The sequence below is a fragment of the Empidonax traillii genome, unplaced genomic scaffold (assembly GCF_003031625.1).
Source record: "Empidonax traillii isolate 1590-97213 ecotype Southwest subspecies unplaced genomic scaffold, ASM303162v1 scaffold420:size724490, whole genome shotgun sequence".
Taxonomy (NCBI): Eukaryota; Metazoa; Chordata; class Aves; order Passeriformes; family Tyrannidae; genus Empidonax; species Empidonax traillii.
Window position 1 is genome coordinate 55,627 of NW_020955613.1, and position 22,073 is coordinate 77,699.

Here is a 22,073-nt window from a genome sequence, read left to right on the forward strand (position 1 = left end):
AATCCAGTAGGGAAATCTCTGTGGTCTCAGTGGAATTTTTTGGCAAATTCTGACTTTTTGTCTGGTTTTTGTCCTCCTTCTTTTTTCCAAGGAGAAACATACTCTATTACAAGTGCTTCCAAATGCCTAATAATGAGGAAATCATTAATTTAAACATAATATTGTGTTTCTTCTGTGGGGGAGTGCAGCGGTTCAGCCAAAATCATGGTCCAGGTGACTTTGTTGCTGGTCTTTTTCTGTGGATTTTCAGTTCTAATGGAGGAGAAACCGATGCCTTAAAGACTGTAAGGAATTTTACTGTCATGGAAATTCTTCAGCCAGGACTGGAAATCACTTTTCCAGGAAGATTTGAAAAGCTCTGTCTAACATCCACAGCAGAGAATGTTCCTGTAATGGTTGCAGGGAGAGAAACAACTCACATATGTTCTTTTTTTTACGACTCCTTCGCAGAGCTATTACCTTTGTTTAGCAACATTTCCCTCTATTGTTTTTGGCTTTGAAGAGAGTTGTTATTTCAGGATCTTCTCATTGGAAAAAGGCAGCGTGTTTCCTTTGGACTATTTAACAGAAACATAAACTCTTTGTGATCAATTAGAGCATCCAATTACCTGCATTTAGCTTTGCATGGTTTGAGTGTTTCTGCCTCTCTGCATTGCCAGCAATACTGAGTAGCAGTTTTCAGAGTGTAGAACCTGGGCTGATAATGGTCATATTCCTCTTTGGAATTAGGAAAAACGATAAATGGTGATAAAATTATTTATTGAGGAAAAAAGCCACCATCACTCAAGAGTGTCTGCCCTACCTGTAAGGATGGACTCACTAATTATTCCGAAATTCTGTTGGAACTGTATCGACCTTCATGATCATTTTCTTTCTCAATGGACATCTCAGTAATTGTCTTTGCCTAAGGATTCCCCAGAAGCTGCTCTCAAATCAGAGCAGCACTTCAGCATTTAACTCCTGATGTTGTGACATCCATTAGGAACGCAGAGAGGTAGGAATTACCCTATTCAATCCGATTAAAGATCCAATTAACTTGGAATCCTCTCCCTGTTAGTAACTAATACTGGATGACTCAACACCACAAAAAATCCCCAAATATTCCTCCCTCCTCCCTTGAACTCTCATAATCACAATTAAGGAGCAAAGAGTCCCTGAAAGATTTATTTTATTTTATTTTATTTTCCCTTCTTCCCAAGCATTTACTTCTTGGCTTCCATCCTGAAACATGAGATCGATATCCCTTATAAATTCTTATCCTGGCTTGGGAAAGTATTGTTATTAGCACTTTAAACATCTAATCATTCTTCCAGTCATTCTGCCCTTTGTATCAATAACAGCCTGGTGGCAGACAGTTCACAAAGTTAATTATTGTGATTTTCTTTCCCATTTTAAACTTGCTGTCTCTTAATTCCAGTGTGATCACTGAAGTGACTGTTTGACCTTGTTTCACCTGTTTTCATAAATACTTCAGTCTGTCATGTCCATTCCTTGAAACACTTGGTCTGTACACGAAATAATGATAATTCTTTTCATTCCTTTCTTAAAGGGACCTTCAATATTTTCCTAATTTTTGTCTCATTTATTCCTTTCTATTTTTTTAATTTTTGAATGTTTGTTGTCAAAGGTCAGAATATGTCAGCAGCTCATCTTATTTACTAATAATGATTAATAGTAATTATTTCTAGCCCTTTCTAAGGCATTTTGTACAGGATCTCCCATCTCAGTTGCATCTTGAGCACCTTGGGCTGCTGAGCAGATGCTTCCTATTGAAGGGATTTTTATCTTATTTTTTGTAGAAAGAAAACAATCCAATCCCAACCCTCTTCTCCTTCAGCCTCCTGAAGGCCAGGGGCTATTTGTGAATTTAACTTCAGTTACATAAAATGAAACAAATCTCTTCTGACCCTCGAGGAAGTCTCATGTTTTAGATCAGAGGTCGCTTCTAAATATAGGGATGGGAAATTAATGTCTCCCTGGTCAGATTATCCTGGAACTGTCTCCTGCAAGGCTTTCCACAGTTCCCTTTGAGCTGGGTGCCCTGGTCCTTCCTGAACATGCAGTAGATTGAGTGAATAAGGTGTTTTTATTTATAAATATATATATATGTACACACAATTAGTTAAATTACTCTCTATGTATGATTTGGCATAGAATTATTTAACCATTTTGGCACTTCATGGAAATAAGATTGTGTATCTCACATATTTATTTATGTTTCAAAACCATTTTGTGCAACAGGCAATAGCTTTTGCCTTGAGCTTTTGAGTCTGATATTACATTTATCTTCCCTGAAAATAATCACAGTACCAGCAAGGTGGATGAGCTGCTTCCCTTCTGTTTGTTTCCCTTTCAGGCACAAAATGGAGCATATCAAATTTTTAGATTTATTTCGGAGGCATGAACTTTAAAATTTGGTATTACACCCCTGTAATGTGTGTGTTTATGTGAGTGTACACACACAAGCGCATTTATACCTTCTATTTTTCAAATAGACAGGTATGTAATTTGGTATTTTACCTCGTGTGGGCACATGACAAGTGCTGGAAAGCTCATGTATTAATGTTTGTTCCTAATATTTAACAATTAGGTCTTGCCTCAGAGGTGATTCAGATTCGTTCTATTTTGGGGTATCGCTTTTTTTTTGGGTGCACCTCCCTGAGGAAGAACATCCTCCTGTCTTTGGCTGCTGACATCTGTGGCAGATGTTATGACTCAGAACAGACAGGAAAATTCAAATTTATATTTTCTTCTTCTTTTTTTTTTTTTTTTTTTTTTCCTTCATAAGTGACTTGCCCCCAGGCATGTTTTGACAGGGAGGATATAATTCCAAATTAAATGTGAATGTGGAGGCTTTCCAAAGCTACAAATTGCGGAGATTTCTCAGCGTGACTCAAAGAAAAATAAAACTCTTCATGCTGCTGGGGTGCTGTGAGGGGAGGGCACTGCTGGGGTGAAGCTCTGCTCCCAAACCCCAGAGTTTATTGCCTTGGGACAAGTCTGGGCACGAGACAGGTGGTGTCCATCAGAGCTGCTTTGATTTCATCCTTTAATAACCCTGTTTCTCTATAAAACTCATAAAGGCCAGCAGGGAAAAGCTGGATTTTTTTCCTTTCAGGTGGTGAGTGGTGGTTTAACATCTCATTTTCCCCTCTGTGGTTGAAATGCTGAGATGAATCTCCAGCAGCAGGGGGCAGGGGTATTTTGAAGAGGAAGAATTTGGTCAGCAAGCAGGTGATGCAGAGGGCCAGGAAGGGCTTTTTGTCTGTGCCAGGGTGTTTCTCTTCCCTTTGGATGGGGAGAGGTGCAATGAGGAGAGAGATGCCCTTCTTCACTGGGGTGGGTTTTTTTAGCTATGCCAGTAAATTGGTGTCTGTGATTTGTATGTCTTTTGAAGGAAGAGAACTGAGCACTCCAGATCTAAAACATTTTAAAGTATTTCCTGGGTTTAAGAGGAGAACTTTTTCTTCCTGATGGGACAAAACAAAGAGAAAGCCCCTGTTTCTTCCCTAAATCTCTAAATTTAGGTTGGCACGGTCTGGAGCTGCTACTCTCTGCGTGGGTTCTGCCTTTTCTGAAGACAAGAAGTCTTCTCAGACTTTGCCTTTCATCTTCTCACCTTTACTCTCTTTTTCACCTTTTGTTCCAGCTTCTGACCTGCTTTTCATCTCCTTCTCTGCTTCAGTTTTCCTGTGCCCACCCCAGCTGGGACTCAGGGCACAGGGTGTTTCTGCAGCCCCTGGGATTATCCCAGCTGTGCTGGTTTGGTGTCAGTGTGGTGTCAACAGAAGGAATGATGAAGTTCAAGGGCTTCTTCCGTCAGGGTGCGACTTCAGCTGGGAGCTGCTAATTGACACTTCTCCTGGAGATCGTGGAATTGTGGAAATGTGGATGCAGGTGGGATCTGTCCCTTTGCCCCAGCAGCACTGGCCCCAAGATCTGTGACATCTCCTGGGGGGTGTGGACATGAACTTCCTCTGGGTCACCACCTTCACAAGGTTTTTCCTTCTGTGCTGAGAACGGAGAGCAAGAAAGGAGCGAGAGCAAACTCTGATGGTTTTAACCCACACTGAGTCTGATGTCCTCGGGGAGAACAGAGATTAAAGAGCCCAAATTCTCTGGGAGATTGTCGCTTGGCTAATGATGATCATAGCCCATGGCAGTCAGGGATGATATGGCTGATACTTAGCAGGGGTTGTGAACCAATTAGTCTGCTCAACAAAATACTTGGTCCACTGGGTGCAAATGTTAGGAATATTTATGGAGGCAGCTAATCAAAACTGGGGAAAGCTACTTAAGAGGCTGTCCCAGGCTCTGCAGAGGCCCTGAGATTACACAGCTGACAGATAAACAAATGTTTGCCCATGTAAATATTAGGGCTCAAAGACTGTTATTTGAACTCTTTCGCAGCTTCCTAGTGTTGTTAAATCAATTAGGGGTGATTAACACAGGCTGGAATCCACTCCCCTGTGGAGAACAGGCTTTGGTGGTGGCTGTCTGTGAGCAATCTCCTGCAGGTTGGCTTCTTCCCGCTGTTCTTTTGGGGTGTCTCGTGGTCCAGGTGGATGTCACATAGGCTGGCCCAGGTGAAGTGGGAGCAGCATGATGATAATTCAGCATATTCTGGCGTGTTGATTTGCATTCATTAACTGCTCAATCCTTAAGCTCTGAGTATTCCTGTTAACTCCTTAAAATATTGAATCTTTGAGCCACTAACTTGCTGAAACGTGAAAATATTGCAGATCAATACTGGCATCACAGCCTGGTCTACATGAGTGCTGTCCAGCCCCACGATAGTGATGTAGAGAGTTGGTACTTCCATAAAGTCCAACAGTACATTTGGAGAGGAAATGCAGTAATTCATCTTAATTTACAGTAATTCATCTTAATTTACAGGGTGGCTTGAATGTTTATAAGGGTTCCTTTGTTGGCTTATTATTTATTTACCCTTCATTTGAAATTTTCAGGGGTTTGCCTCTCTAATTTGAGGCCCCACTTGGCAGGAACACTCGTGTTAAACAGGTCAGACGGTGAGAGAAATCCACAGACTTCCCTGGAAAAGGTTTTGAAGCCTGAGAATATTGATTGCTCAGACTGGAGACACAAATGCGGTCATACGTGTTTCTTTGCAGAGAATCTGCAAATAGAACAGCTCCTAACCCTACCACTAAGCTCCTGATCAGATATTCTGCCTTGCTGTTTCCCAGCTGTTATTTTCCAGCAAGTGATCAGTTGGAAATACAGCCATTTTGGGTTTGGGGCTGAAGGTGGTCTTCTCCACTTTATTTGAAAAATCAGATGTTAAACTGGGGCATTTATTGTATTTGGCAAGCTCCACACTAGGTCTTTACTTTAAGAAAAATAGAGTATTAATAAAAGTCAGGTTGGAGATTTTTTCTGGCAAGCACTCTGTGATTTTATTTTTATTATTAGTAGTATTATGTTTTTTCACACCCCCCTGTGTGTAAAAGCTTTCTTTATGCTGCTGCTATTCTGGCTGTAAGTGGCTTTAAGTGCAGTGGGTTTTAGGATACAGATGTTATTTCTGATGGCTCTTATATATTGAAAATGACATAATGTCCTTTTTGATCCTGAAAAGCACAATTCCTATTGGTCCTGATAATTGTGTTAATAGTGGTTTTTAGGTGGGGTTTTCCTTTTTTTTTTTCTTTCTGTCCATGTATGTATCAGAAGTGCAACACACTGGCAGCTAAATGGAGTAAAAATGGCCTTTTTGAGAGGATGATCCAAGTCCATGGAGACTCTCCAGGGATCTCATTAAATCATTCTTTCCCTAATACAGTGTAGTGCAATATCAGCTATCAGGATCGCCACAGTGTGCTCTCCTGATAGGTTAGTTTACACAGAATTAATTGTCTAATTTTACAAACAACCAGTACAGTGCAGATTGATTTTCACTTAATTTATTTATTTTTTTAGTCTCGTGGATTCTGCTTCATATTTTGAGATAGTTTTTACAATCCACCTTTACTCACATGACTTTGTGACAGCCTATGCTATATAGGAATCATGATTGATTCTTCTCATCCTTCTTTTTGGCCTTCCACAGATAAGAATTGCTATTAATTCAAGCAATAATTTTCTGCATATTTTTTTTTTTTAAACAACAGCAATATTAGGATGCATCAGAAAAACAAACTCAGGCTTGTAAAAAGCTTCAGTGGTATAGAAGCTCCAGAGACCAATCCTGACTGGGGAGAATGGATTTCCCTTTTCCTCAGAGGTCAGCTGGCTTGTGTGGTACAGGAATAGCAAAGGGAAAACCAGCCTTGCATAGAACAAAGGACCAGCAAGTTGAAATCAGCTCATACAGAAGCACAGAAAAAATATATTTGAATAAGATCTCATGGGCTATGCTGAGAATTTGGCTTGAGCATCTTTCTTTCCAGTTGGGAGTTCAGTCAAGGGCAGTCCTCCAGTTGGGAGTGAAAGAACACAAAACTGAAACACTTGGTCTGTGTGAGTGAGGGGGAGTAAGGCAGTAGGAATAGGTGAGGGAAAAGACAAGCCAGGACAGCTTATTTGGAGGGGAAAAGAAACCCAAACAAAGCGGCAAAACCATCCTCAAGGCCTGTTGTAATTCAGAAAGTGTGTTAAGCAACACTTGCATTTTAGCTTCCTCATACACATACACAAAACACCCTCAGATGGAAACTACACTTTTTTGTGTAAAAAGTGAGCATTTGGGGCAATGTTGCTGTCCCTCTTGCCAGCTTGTCTAGGAGGAGAAATAGGAATTCAGAGAAAGATGAAATTCCTCTGCCATCTCATGAACTGTCTTTTCAGCTTGTCTTAAAGAAGTTCAGGTGCAATGTACAGTGAATTTATATATCCATAGCTATTCCAAACTGCTTTTGCAGACAGGGATTGTATCTCTGGGATACAATCATACAATTGTCCATTTTGGACACAGGATCTGAACAGTCCAGGCTATGGGATCTGACAGTGTGCAGAACCTTCGAGGGCCGTGGCCCATCCCGGCACCGCTGGTAACGTGCATGTTATCCTCGTGTCAGTTGTTATCTCAGAGCATTGACATCATACGCTAAATAACACTCAGGCAGGTCTCTTCCCATTAAAGGATGAAGTCAGTGGGGCCTTTGTCACTGACTTCAATAGGCCTCAGCTTCCACCTCATGACTCCATGGGAGGAAGAATAAATTGCTGCCGAAAATGCAACCGGCTCTGACATGCAGTGGGAAAGGATAATTAGCAGTCAGTCATGGAGCTGCCATCCTGGTTGTCTGATGAATAATAGAACTGAGGACAAGTGATATGTTGCTTTCCAAGTGAGTTTAGCAGATTAATGTGAGTGTAGGCAGCCAAGAAATATGGCAGGAGAACCAAATGTGAGATCAGTTCTAGACAGCAGACGTCATCCTTTCCGCCTGTCTGGCCTCCAAAACATGCTGAGGAGTTTTATGTAAACACTGAAACAGGAAGATGTTGGAGATCAAGAAGACAAAGTCTTAGTTTTTTGCTGAATTGGGTTGATGCTCTTAGAAGAGCACAAGAGAGATTTCAGTGTATTTTTGCTTCTTGTTCAAAAACGCCTCTAGAACTGGTTAGAGCATGGTTGGAGCTCTATTATAAGATGTTCAAGACCAGGCTGGATGTGGCCTGGAGCAACCTGGTTTAGTGGAAGGTGTCCCTACCCATGGCAGGGCATTGGAACAAGATGATCTTTGAGGTCCCTTCCAACCCCAACCATTCCATGATGGCTCAAGGATGAAGGACCGTGTTTTATAGACGTGTGCATCTTCCATGTAGTGAGGAAACCCTGGCTTGGAAGCCCTGATTTCCACCAGAAAAATGGTTAGACCAGCTGGTGCCATGGACTTCCGGGATGAAGCACAAAGATAGGTGCTGGATTTGTGGGTCTAATCCCTCTGAGCAACAATTAAAGCAGAAGAAAGGCCGCCCGATGTAGTTTTAATCATTAGTCCCAGTTTGTAGTTGGTCTTAACGCTGCGTGAGGCTTTGTGAGAGCATAAAGGCAGCTCTGTAAAGCCGTGGCTTTTAAGTAGCCCTGTTTGTGTATTGTGATTGGGGGAACCATTGACTTCACATCCTTTCATGTTCTTTCTCTCCCCTTCTGTTTTGATGTTATCGTGGAGTCATCGGAGCTGCGTATTAAACAAGGGACTGCTTCAATATGGAATGATCAAAGGGCTCAGGGAACACAGGGCCAGGAAGAATATATGCAGAGCTCTGGGAGAATGGCAAGTTGGATTTAAAGGCTTTTTCAAGCTGCTTAATTCCTGCTTAGATTTCTGGTGCCACCAATAGGCGACAGTCCCTTTTCTTTAAATCTTTTACTGAGGATTGACTGGCAGAATCGCTGTTTTACATGGGGTTTAAAGAGGAAAAGGCCACCCTGAAGGTCAGACCCTAGGAGATTTCCTCTAAGAGCTCATTGATTCTACTAGATTTTTGACTTGGAGAAAGACCACTCCTTCCTGGATACAAGTGCCTTAGTCTGTACCAGCACAGAAGGCAGAAGCAAAAGTGTAAGGACAGGAAAAAAAAAAGTAGACAAGATGCTGTGGGGCAAACAGACAATGATCTCAGTCTTGTATAACTCAAGCTGGTGACATTATTAGCTACTGGTCCATGAAAAAAAAAAAAAAAGAATAAAGTATTATTTTATCAGTCTCAGAAATGGATTATATTAACAATAAAATTGGGCAGAATTAAGATTTATAGCCCCATCCTCAGCTTAAGTAAACAGGCAGAGGACCTCTGCTTGTATGGGGATGGAAGGGTTAGGTTGTAAATACTGGGGGTCTGGTTTTCTTCACATATAGACGTGAATTCAAGGTTGCTGGGACTGCATATGCAAGTAACTGTCTTTTTTTTTTTTTTTTTTGCACAAAAAAATTGAGATGAGCATGTTTTGCCTCTCTAACCTCATTATAGGATTGGTTTTGTGAGTTGCCCAGTGCTGTGGTAGTGATTAGCAAAAGCCTACCCCATAAGCAAACTGTATATTTGTGCTATTACCTAGTCCTGTGATATTTCAATCTGATTCATTAGAGAAATTAGCATTTTTATGGACTAATTAGGGGAAAATGTTGCTCGTACTCTTTCTCATATACAGAGATTTCCCACAGCTTAGTAAAGCCAAATAGGAGGAAATATGATTTTTTTTCCTCCACAAAAAAAGGAAGAAAAGCAAAATGATGACTCACATGAATTCAGAAGGCTGGGGAAATTTGAACTAAAAACGAAATTAAGAGAAGGTTAAGTTGCTGTGTTATTGGCAGTTTGTCCGTTTTTTTTTTTGAATTCCAAATTCCGGCTCTCTTTCAGCTATTTTGGGTTCTTGAGGCATAAAAATATTTTAAAAGCTGTCAGTCACCCACCATATTTTTTGTGACAGTTGCAAAATGCTCAGTAATGAGGATGAATAGCAATGAGTGCATTATTCAGCAGCTATAAATACCAATCGATTTTCACTGGAAGTTTATATATTTCAGTCAACATACATTTTAGCTAATTTTTTTTTTTCCCCCCATCTTTTTAAACCCAAGCTCAGGTTTTATTGGACCGTGGCTAATGATCATTCAGACACGTCTCGGTTTCCCTCACGTTAATGAACCACCTCCTTTTGAAGTTTCATTCTAAATATGCATGTGTGGCACTTGCTCCTGCTCATGTTCTACATTAGCCAGGAGGGTAAAAATGGGTGTCTCTGACTAAAGATCTGAGGTCATCTCTTTGCAGGGGAAATGTTCTTTTTTTTTTTTTTTTCTCCCCTCAGAGGGTGGAATAACATTATTTTAATCAGTGCAAGGCGTCTCCTGTTTTGATCGCTGTGTTTTGATAATGATCTTGCTTTACAGAGACCCAGGGCATTGAACCCCTCATTTTGGGCTTCTGGGGAGGAGGCAAAAATCTCCATCTTGCACGGAGGGTGGAAGTTCAATTAGGCATTTTGGTGTCATGGGAGGCTGATGGTGCTTTAATTGGCTCCAGCTGACTGGCTTTTAGGCCATGATACTCCTCACCTGCAGTTGGATGCTTCTCAAATATGTATGGAATGTTGGATTGCGTTTCAAAATGTTGCACAAAGTCAGAATAATCAATTCCAAATGACACTTTGCAAGTGAAAGCACTGTGATAAGTACGAGGGAAGGGGAAGCCATTAAAATTATAGAATAATTTACGTTGGAAGGGACTTTTGGAGGTCATCTGGTCCTGAAGTTAGATCAGGTTGCTCAAGGCTTTGTCTGGGTGGAAACAGCAATCAGCCTTCTCTCTCCATGCTACACAAACACACTTCCCTCAGCATCTTCTCCTCAGTTATGTGCTGCAGCCCCTTCCTCATCTTGCTTCTCTCTGCTGAAGTTTTGCCAGTTTGCCAGTGTTCTGTGAGAGGGGAAAGCAAAACTGGACACTCTGTTCCAGATGCAGCCTCACAAGTGCTGAATAAAGAGTAAGAACTGCTTTCCTTGCCCTGCTGGCTCCGCTCCCGCAAATGCAGCCCAGCGTGAGGTTGGCATCCATCACCATCACTGCCAGCTCCTGTTCAACCCCCAGCCCGTCTTCCCTGGAGCTGCTTTCTGCTCTGTGGGTTTCAATTTGCGGAGTTTCATGTCTGGTTTGGCTGGACGTTGGAAGTTTTCTGTCAGCTGCCTTCTCCAGCCCTGCTGAGACACCGCTGAATATCCGTCCCACTCTCCAGCGTGTCAGCAGCTCCCCAGCTCTGCTGTCATCTGGGAACCTGCTGCTCTCGTTGTCTCAGTTGTTAATGAAGATATGAAGGGGGTAAACAAGTTGCCTTCATGAAGGTTTGTTCTGTAATCTTTAGGACTGGGATGAGAGTCACCAGGCAGTTTGGATGGTGCTGTGTGTTGTTCCTTCTCGAGGATGGCCGGGGCAGTTGCCTCTTCCAATCACCAGAAGGATCCCCCAGTTTCCACAACATTTCAAAGACTCAAAGAGCAGCCTCAGAGCGATGTCAACCTGTTTGCTACACACTCACAGAACTCTGTAGGTCGTTTGATTAAGTGGCTCCTGACAAAATCTTCTTCTACTGTAGATTGGACTTCCCTACCCTAGACAAAGACATCAGGACCATGGATCTGGGCAGCCTGAGAGGAGGCCTTGCCCATAAAGACTGGGACATCAACATCACTGAATGCCTCATCCTTCATTTATCCCCTTTGTTAGTAGTTTTGTTGACATATTCAGGAGTCACCCACATTTTCCCCGGTCTTTTGCTGCAGTTGTACCTCGAGGTGAACTTTTATAATTGTCTGTAGCATCTCTTACCAGCTTCAGCTCCACCTGGCTTTGGCTTTCCTGGGCATAGATTCTAACAGCTTTTAATCCTATATGGTGTCTTTTCCCACACTTTTTTTGTTGGTTTTTTTTTCTGATAGACTGAAAATAATTCAAAACCCTATCGGATTCTAAATATTTGGGATACCTTAATAACTTAAGCATACCCCTAGTGAGCTTTCCTGATGAGGGATCATTGGTATAAAGTCTTTGTGAGTGTCTGTGGGCAGAAGGAGTTATCAGAACACTTCAGATCTTAAGTGCCAGTGGAAAGCACTCGTTGAATTAATGTGATTTTTTTTCTGTTGCACTTTTTTCCTCATGCTTTCAGCAGTTCAGAAGTTGCAATACTGCGATGGCCCGTCTTGACCTCAGTTGTCTCTGTGTTAATCAAGTGCCCTGTGCCGGTACTCGGGCCATTAGCCTGGCACTCGGAAGTTTTATTTCTGGCTCTGCAATTATCCCACTGCTGCAATTTCCTTATCTGAATCGGAGATAACAAAGCTCTCCTTCTTTGTGGGAAGGTTTTGAGATTTGATGAGGAAAAATGCTGTCTAAGGGTTCAATATTGTTATGGGAACAAATATCACTTTGTTTGCATGGCTTGACAGAGAGCTGATGACCAAATCAAGATTAGAATTGAACAAATGAGGTATAATGAACAACTTCAGACTGTTGGCTTCATTTTTTCCCTTTGTTTGAAAGTCATTAACTTTTATAAGTCAATCTCTAGAGAAATTTTTAGTCTGTAAATCGTCTGCCAGTTGGGTCTAGAAATCTTTTAGTTTGCTTGTTTCATGGCTTTGCTTATCATTTTAGGTGCCAAATAAGTTACTTATTAGTTTGTATGATCATTAGCAATCTGAACATAGAATCACATATGATAAGGTTAAGTTTCCAATTTCAGTGTTGGACAGTATCCAAGTACATTTACATGACATTTCCAGGAAAAAAGGCCCTGAAAATTATAAATTAACAGTGAACTGTCTTTACAACAGGAAGAAAATATTCCTTAATTAAAACTATACTCTAAATCTGTTGTGAAGAGGGCAGCAAGAAAACTTATGATTATTTAAAAATAATTTCAAGACCCTGGGTATGTTATTTGTACTTATTGTCATGAGTTTGGTCCTTCTGATCTTTTGAAGTTCATGTATCATGGCCACTCAGATATGATGGACTTTTGGGCTGTAGAGTGGGAGAAGAGCATCCTCAGTTAAATTTACATAATGCATAAAATTTATAACCAGGAATCGTTAGGGAATATTTTGCTGATGGTGTAAATAAAAATAACTTAAAAAAAACCCGACACTGATTTGTTTGAGCTGGAGACTATTTACAACTGCATGTAGTGACAGAACAAGGGGGAATGGCTTCAAACTAAGAGAAGGTTTAGATGGGATATGAGGAAAAGAATTCCTCCCTGTGAGGGTGGGGAGGCCCTGGCACAGATTGCCCAGAGAAGCTGTGGCTGCCCCATCCCTGGAAGTGTCAGGTGTGAAGAGCTGAAACCTAATTTATATCTTAAAAAAACACAGAACGAAGTTTTCTGGCTGTTCTCGTTCCTCAACCCCCAGTATTGTGATGGGAATTCATGGGTCTCATGGAGAATGGTGGATATTTTTCGGCTGGCAGGTGGATACTCAGAGGTGCTGCCTTTCCTCTTCAGGAGAAATCCTTTTCTCAGCCCACGTGCCATTCAGTTGGCACATAGTACACGCTGAGGAGCTCAGGGAAAGGTTGTAACACAGACTTGTGCATTAGAAGGTTATTAAAACCAAGTGAAAGTGCTCTCTATACCTCGGGGACCCTAAATGCCGAATCATTCTAACTAATAGGCAGGTACTAAGTGTGCCAAATTTTACCCCAAGGCTCCTGCTGGGGTCGGTTTTGCTCGCTGACTTTTATTGACTATCAGGATTTATTGACCCAGGAGGGGAATATTGGCAGAGGTGATTCTCTGCCAGTCACAGGTTCCCTCAAGGGATCATAACACCTGGTGTAAACTGCAAATTTAAACTCCACACAAGCGTGCAAGTCATGGCAGGGGGTTTGACTGCTGAACATTCACCTCCTGTGGGGGTTTGGCAGAGCTGGGGGATTTTTGGTATGACAGAGCTGTACATGAGACCTGGGTGATTTTGCACAGACCTGGACAAATTTTTTTAAGGGAAAAATGGCTCTGCTGGCCTGACAAGCCTCAGAGAGAGAGTGTATGTGCATGTGTGAGCATGAGCCTTTGTGTGTTAGTAGGAGCCAAGGTGATTTCCCTCTGGTAAACATTATAACAGCTTTTAATGCTGCCTATCCATATTATTAAATTCATCACCTGAATTATGTACTGGTAAAGTGCTATAACGTTTCTTATGCCTGAGTAATCAAGGAGCAAAATCTGGCCCAATAGACTTGATTTACAAAAATGTTCACGGCTGCCTTCTTTTATTGGCCCAGTAAATCACAGGAATTGTTGGCTCACATCATGTGATGGTCCTAGACAGCTATGATTAGTATTTCAAGGCTCTCTTCGTGTTCTGATGTTCTTTTAGTAATAAATAAACAGATATTTGAGCAACTTGTAACACTGTGCTTGGTGTAATGGAATCACCTTATTCTAAATATGAGACAGACTAGAAACACATTTCCTGGTGGGAAAACTGAAATATTGGCAGAAGATGTCTACTAAACAAGACTTCTTAATGTTATTCCTGTAAAATTATTAGATTTTACTGTTGCTGAAAAGAAAATAATCATATCATTTAAGAAATGGAAAACTGTTGTGTTGACTCTTCTCAGCACACTGGCTTGTATTCATAAGGCACATGGGTAAAATTACACTTAAAATGTTTGTTTCTTTATTAAAGAGGTTCTTTTCTCTCTTACTCTTTTTTTTTCCTCAACCCATCTTAATTTGATATTAATCTGAAGATATCACTGTAAATACTCCCTTTAGCACATTTTTCACCTATGTGGGATCCATAAGCCATAAGGACATTGACCTTTTGCTGTGGCATTTTATCCATTTCATCCTGTGCTGTTTTCTGAGCTTTTTAATGCATATTTTTGTTGCTTGAAAAAACTTCCCGTTCAAAAAACCCTGCTGTTAATAGGCACAAGTGGAGCTTATTCCTCACTGGCAGTGGTGCTGGAGCTGATGGAAACACTGCCCAGGCCTGGGTGCTGGGATTTGGGGCCCTTTCATCCCTTTGCCACCCACGTGTCACCGAAATAGGATCAACCTTCACGGTCTGCACTGCAGGGCAGAGCTGGGTCTCGGAAGGTTTGATGTGCAGAGCTCAGCCCTGCAGGAGTGGATTGGCTTCAGGAGCATCCCAAGCACTGCCAGAGCTCCATCCTGGGCAGCATTCCCTGCTTTTGATGCCACTCTGCTTTGTCAAGTCCTCTGGGCCAAATCCATGACTTACCTTGCTCTGTGTTGTGGGGATCTGTACAGGCACAGTCCAAGTGACACTCCAATATTTAGTTTCTCATTTTCAGAGCGACTCAGAATTTTTTACTTCATCAGCTGGATTTGTTAGGGAGAAAGGGATGGATGAGATGTGAAGGTCACATTGCAGCAGGGACCACTCATCCCTGCCTGTTTGCTCTTCCCCTGCCATCAGGAGCTGGAGGAGCCTGGGAAGCTGCCTGTGCCATCTGTGGCATGGCCAGAGGCAGCAGGTCATGCCAGACCTAATCCTGGCTCAGCATTTGCTCCTGGTTCTGCTCAGAGAGCAGGCAGCCCCTGGGCAGCTCAACACGGGGAGCTGAGATGTCTTAAAGCCATCTTTGTGCCCTCCTGCTCTGCACCACAGGAGCTGAGCTGCAACACGGTGTCAAATTCAGCCAGTGAACGAAAGCATGAACTGCATTCCCTCTCTCAGAAATCTGTCAGCTCCCTCTAACCTTTTGGAAAATTGAAAGAGCGAAGTGGCTGCACTTGTGGCACATCATAGCAATGAAATGCCTTGGCAGAGCAGAAAGCTGCACTGGGTATCCAGACACACCCACAGAGGAAAAGGATCATGTTTTAATTTCTCCTCCCAGTAGATTTATAAGACCAGGGCACCTACCTTCTATTCAGGCCACAGGGTTTCTAGGACAGTCATCATAAATCCCAGTTAGTAAGGTTGAAGATTTTTCCCTTGAAAACCTAAACAACAGGTTGAGTTTTAAGCCTAGAGTGGGAGACGGGTTTTCTCATTAAGACTTACACGGTATCAGCAATCCCTTTGTGAAATAAGTTGATTTTAAAACTTGAAATATCTTGCTGCAGCCAGAACCATTTACCTGAGCTAGGGAAGCAAGGGCTGGCTGTGCTTGTTGCACAGGAGGAATGATGGTGCTTTTCTTCCAACCTGGGGCAGAGACCCCTGAGTTGTTATCGTGTCTTCATGTTATAGAAGAGACTTGGGCGAAATGCTGGATCACCTTCAGCAGGTGATTCACGTTGTCAGGAGCATGTTTTCCTACACTTTCCACTGGAAATGTTTTTGGTATAAATCCTTTCCTCCAACCTATGTGAGCTCTATTTGCCCTTCCTCTGTCTGGGCAGTCCACTGATAACTTCAGCCCCACAGACCTTCTCTCTGGGAAATGCCATTAAGATTTTCTTTTAGCAGAAGTGAGTAGCCCTTCAGAAATCCTTTATCAGCTCTGGTCTTTCCTGTTGTAGTTTGCCTCCTCCTGCCTTATTTTTTTTCTCATGGATAGCTGTAATTTAAAGCTTACTAGATCGATAAGTCCAAGATGCACAGCATAAATGGGAGAAGCAGACAAACAGCTGGTAAAGATAGGAGAAAGCTAATTAAAATGAATTCAGGCTATAAAGCATCTGAGTTACTATTCTCTGCTGTGATTTTGGAGATAGATTAAAAAATACGAGAAGAAGGGGGACATACAAATAAAAATCCCCTCCTCCCTTAGAATCTCTGAGTAAAATAATGTTGAATTCCTTCTTTCTCCTCCTCCCTCCACACACCATGTGTCTAAATAAAAAGGAGATTTTTTTTATTTGGAGGAGACTTTTTAATCAATTACAAGGGAATTGGCTTAATATAGAGATAACTGGGGGAAATGTAAAGGCAGGAAGTCTAGACCTGATGTAATAACAGCATCTTGCCTTGAACTCCCTGAATCCTGTGCTGTGATAAACTGAAATCCTGCAAATGGCCTGCTCTGTGCTGATTCCCAGCATAAGGATTTTCCCACTCCCCTTTGCAGCCCTGGTGTCTGTGCGTGGGACTGGGGTTGGGTTTGCTCTGTTCTCCAGCCCAGGCATGTCTTGCAAAGCTTGGCCCAGGCTGCCACAGCTTTGTTGGGCTGTGCCCAGCTGGCACGGGCTGTTTGATCAGGCAAATTTGCATTTGGCATTACAAATTGCAGTCACATTACTTTGTGGAGGTAAAGGCCCCTCTGAAAGGCTGAGTGTGTTGCCAGCAGGAGAGCAAACATTTCTCTAAGCTAAAGCCTCAATACAAGTCAAGAAGGATTAAGGTGCAGCTGAAAAATAGAATTGAGGTTCCTAAATCACTGCAGAGCTTTAGAAAAATGGTTGCTGTTCACATCAGAAACCATAATTTATTGGGAAAGGGACTGAAATTTAAAATATGTGTGCTAGTGAATCGTGTTTCAGTGGAATTGCAGACTGCTATTGATGGGGAGGTTCATGTAAATGTTCTCTGTGTGCCCCTGACCACAGGAACTATTTGAAAGACTAAAGCATGTACATCCTATATGTTTGCATCTGTGTGTGCTGAATCTGCCCATAGGTACCCCAAAAGATCAGGGGGACGTTACAATATGAATCTCAAACACTGTGGGAAAGGAGGTGCCTGTTCACTTGTGCACTTTGGAGGAAGGATTGGGTCTGTCCGTGGGGAAATAAGTCTGTCTGCAACTGGTGAGATGAGACCAGATAAAGAGATTATCAAGTAGTGACAAGAAAGAAAATAGGTTAGCTGGATTCCTCTTTATCACTTCTTTTCCCCTAAGACGCCTCACTGAATATCTTGTCATTCACACAGAGGGGCTGGAAAGAAAATCACTTTTAAAGGTGACCCACAAAGGTAAAAAGAAGCCAAAATTTGCTTTGTGTGCTCGTCTTTCTCCTTGTTGATGTAGGAGTTGGCCTGGAATTTGTTCTCTCTTTGGGGAGAGCAGAAAAAGTGATTTTGGAGCTTCCCAGACTTGCCCTCAACTTTCCTGCTTCCAGCATGTAGGAGAACATCCTCTGACCCACCTGTGGGTGGTCAGCTCTTGGCTAATGTGTTTAAAAGAGGTGGAATACATTGTAATAAAAAAATTAAGGGATCTATTTCCCTTTGAACACACTTTCCTTTCATGAGCATTTTTTATTTTTTTCTGTGATTTGAAAGGGGAGGAACTATTAAAAATCATTTTGAAATGTGTTTCACAATAGTGGACTACTAGGATTGTGATAATGTAAGTGGTGGTCGATAAGATTTATTGTTTCTGGTTTTGTGTTATCTCTTGATTCCAAAGAAGGCTGAATCTTATCTTTTGGTGCTATATAAATACTTAACAGGCTTGTAATGGGAGTAGACAAGAAAGGCAAAGAAACAGAGGGGAAGTGGAGGTGCAGAGAAGTGACGCCTTTACCAAGGTCACAAACCAGATTTAGAATAAGAATCAGATTTTCTCACTTCAGCCCATTTTTTTTTTTTCCTATTCCACGGGGTTTGTTGCTTCTGTTATTCAAATATGGAAAAAGCTGTCCTTTTCCAGTTAAATGAAGGGCAAGGAGAATGAGATCAGTCATAAACTCAGTGACACAGAGGGGAAAAAAAAATAAAGCAAAGGAATTGTGCTGATAAAGATGCTGGTTTCAGATAAATTCAACATGTGACATCCCATTTATCAAATCCCAAATTTGTCTTTCTCTCCAGATGCAGTAAAGTGGGGACAAGCACTCAGATGTAAAACTACAAACTGACCATGCACTGATGAGGAAGCAGCTGCATGTACTGGTTAGAAATGCATATTTTATTCTTTAAAATTAAATATTTGTGGTTTGGATGCAGATTTTATTTACCTCCATCTCTGAATCTTAACAGTTGAAGTCATTGTAACCATTTTGGAACCCCTTTGTTACCATTTTTGTCTTTAATATTCCTTCTATAAAAGCATAAACACGTGTGTGTGTGTGTCTGTGTACATCTGTTTGTGCATGTGAGTGTGTTCTGGAGTAATGCCACGTGATTTTAATTCCCTGAAGAATGCAGACATGATTTCAAAGCCTGAAAGCTCTCTGAGGTCAGATGGAGATTGCTTGGCTTCTCTTTCCAAGTCAAGCAGTCACTTGTTATTGTGTGTGTAACCCTAAGCCAGGCTTTATCCGGTTGTAGCAACTGATGGTGAGGAAATTGTGATTTTACATTTAAACTCCCCCTCAATTCTAGATAAAAAGATTATGTAATGATTTTATTCTGATTATTTCAAGCTCAGTCTCCCATACTGCTCCCCAGCAGCTGGTGGAGGTGGTTTACAGGGACAGTGAGTTACCCCAAACACCCGAGGGTTGGATCCACAGTGGGAGATGGAACTTGGATTTCTTTAAAATAGGGCACGTGGAAGAGAAATAGCAGAAGAGCAGGGCCTTAGTGGTGGCTTTGCCAACCACTGTTCAGCAGGGAAAAAAAGGGTTTGGAGTCCTGGAGTTATTTATGGCTTGGACTTCCCTAGGACAGTTTGTTACCAGGGGATTTTAGAGCCTGTGGATCCTTCCTGGAGTGAGATGTGCTTGGAGGAAATAATCACACTGGCAAGGGATTTCTGTCTGTTTATTTATTTATGTTTTAAATCCTATTCAGGAAAAAAACCCTTTCTATAATTCTGTGTTCTGTTTCTGTTTGTGGCTGGTGAAAAGGGAGTCTCTGCTACCAATATATGCATTTCCCATTAACTTATATTAATGGGAGCTCTAAGGCCAAAGATCTGCCTATAATGGGAATTATTTACACCATAACTTTCTTCTGAGCTACCATTTATTAGGATTTTCTGTATCCTGCTCATGGCTTTCACTGCTGCAGAGAGCAGGGCTGAGAACATCTTATGTATCTGCTGCTGAATTTCATTTTGTGAACTTCTGTGCTCTGAAAAATTCAGAAAGATAAAGTCATTGATAAAATGTAGTCTCTGAGTAGTGCTCTAACTTTTTAATTATTTTTATTCTTCTTTTATTCCCACCGATAAATTGATTATTTCCTTACACCCAGTGATTGTTTCAAGTAGGAAATAATTCACTAATTTCTGATAAACTAATCAGGTAGAGGGATTCAGCTGCTATGATTCCGGAGTCCAGATAGCCATAAAAGCTGATTATATTTTCATTTATCCCTTTGTAGGGGCAGCTCTGCCCTGAAAAGCTCACTTTCTTGTCAGTCTGGAAGTCAGTTTATAAACTTTCCCTCTTTCAAGCCCAGCCATCTGGAAAGGTCACCATGGCTATTTTTTAGGTATGCGGGATGAGAGGAGAATTAAGACTTGCTCGACTCTTTTAAGGGGACAGTCTGCCTTGCTTCTTCTTACACACCCCCAAAACCTTCTCATGTATCCCCCCCAAAACCTTCTCCTACCTTTCATCCCCCCAAATCTTCTGTCTTCTCTGTAAGAGCATCCCATGGGTGGAGGCGTTCGAGGGGGAGACGAAGGGATAACATTCCAAGTTCAGACTCGAGCAGCTTCCTATAGGGAATCACAGAATCTTTTGGGTTGGAAGAGACCTTTAAGGTCATCAGATCCAACCACTCCCCAGCGCTGCCAAGGCCACCACTAACCCACGTCCCCCAGGTGCCACATCCACGTGGTTTTTAAACACCTTGACCCTCCTCCCTTGGCAGGAGAGGTCACCAAGTGCTTGTGCCTTCCCAACCAGCAGGGTGCTTGGGTGCCTTGACAGCGGTGTGAGGGTTTGGAAATGTTTTCCTCCCGTTGCTTCCCAACTTTAAGCACTCCCAATTTTCTGCTTAATGTGCTGTTTCCTCCCCGCCTGAACCAGTTTCTCGGGGCACCAGTTTCAGCCTCGTGACCTCCTTGCCCTGCGTGACCAGAGAATGAACCCAAAGCCATTCAGATGGGGCTTCAGGCTCAAGTTAATCTGTGTCCCAGTGTCTGCCCCACAAAGAGCTGCATTTACTTACACAGGGTCTTTTTATTTGAACGCATTTCTCCTCTTTGTCAGAGAGAGGAATCGTAATTAAGATTTCTATTGTGTGGTGAGGTTCCTATATTTAGAGTTCATGAGCCTTATTACCTTTCAAAAAGATATTTGGCAACGTGAAAGTTAGTAATCATTTCTTTTCATTTAAAATTCAGGGCATGATATGGGAGGCTGTATTTATGAGGAGGGTACATCATCATGTCATTTTCTACGTGCTTAAAAGCTAAATGAGTGGTTAAGGAAGCTCCCATCCTGAGGAGAAGAAAGGGCTCATTAAAAACATTAGCTCATATAGAACAAATTGAACTTCAGTGCCCTGCATAAAGATTATAATAACTGTAATAATAAATGAATTAATAATGCATTAAAGGAGAATTCCTCCAGTCAGCTTGTCACAAGCTTATCCTTGAAAATTGACTTCACTGAGGTGTGTCACATGAGCTAATGCCCTTAACTGATGGATTTGGGATTTTTCCACACTCCAAAATCCACTTAAATCCACATTTCTGTATTTTTGACAGTAAGTTTTCTGGACAGACACGAAGTGAGTGGGGCCATTTGGTGCTGCAAGCCAGGGGGGAACCAAAGTGATCTCTAGTTTTCACCTCAGGTAATCAGAGTTAGTAAATCCTGACCACTTAGAAGGGAAATCTGAGCTGGCAATCCAGTGTTGGAGGCTGCACATCTTGGGCTGACGGAGGATCCAAAATTTGTATGGCCTCTAACATATATTTATACGACCTCAAACTCACAAGGAGTAGGTTTATATTGGATTTTAGGAAGGAATCCTTCCCTGTGAGGGTGGGCAGGCCCTGGCACAGGTTGCCCAGAGAAGCTGTGGCTGCCCCTGGATCCCTGGAAGTGTCCAAGGCCAGGTTGGACGGGGCTTGGAGCAACCTGGGCTGGTGGAAGGTGTCCCTGCCCATGGCAGGGGGTGGAACTGGGTGGGCTTTAAGGTCCTTTCCAACCCAAACCATTCTGGGATTCCATCTGGAGATCTTCCATAAAATTGAAGGGTTTACTCCCACTCAGCTGAGGATTATAAATATCATGAGATTATCAGGATTTAGGAATAAATTATCAAGTTCAGCACCAAAATGCATCCACAGGGTTTTAGTTGAGGGAGTGTAGGTGCTGAGGCATTGCTTCAGCAGAAAAGTGAGAATTTGGGGATTTCTACTGTCTCCCCTGGGTAAGGGCTGAGTTTCTAATGGTTATTGCACTGGGGAAAAATTGCATTAAGGGAATTGGTTTTCCAGGCATCATAAACCCAAGCTGGTTGTAAACTGCATCTTCAGCACCTGGGTACCTTTAAAATGAATCCATTAGTCAGTTCTATAAACCAAAACAGCTCCCCTAAACCCAAGCACTACTGAAGATAGAGTTTCCATGAGTCATGAGGGGGTTGATTTTTAGCATCTTAAAATAATTGATGCTGGATGGGACCTGGAGAGGTTGTCTGGGTGCCTCGATTCAAAAGTGAATCTGTGTGTTTTAATTAGAGGTTGTAAAAACATTTGCCCTGCTACTGTAGAATCTTAGAGTGGTTTGGTTTGGAAGGGACCTCCCAGACTGTCTCTCATTCCCA

At 42.1% G+C, this 22,073-nt stretch overlaps 1 protein-coding gene across 9 annotated transcripts in view; it reads left to right on the top strand.

Moving 5' to 3' along the window:
* Positions 1–22,073, top strand: part of CHL1 (cell adhesion molecule L1 like) — a 123,753-nt gene that overhangs the window by 10,648 nt on the left and 91,032 nt on the right. For 7 of the 9 annotated variants that reach the window (XM_027894204.1, XM_027894203.1, XM_027894207.1 and 4 more), the window contains exon 2: positions 18,213–18,293. The exons of the other annotated variants lie outside the window; for them this stretch is intronic. The gene's annotated coding sequence lies outside the window, so the exon portion shown is untranslated. The remainder of the gene's footprint in view (positions 1–18,212; positions 18,294–22,073) is intronic. 9 annotated transcript variants of the gene reach the window in all.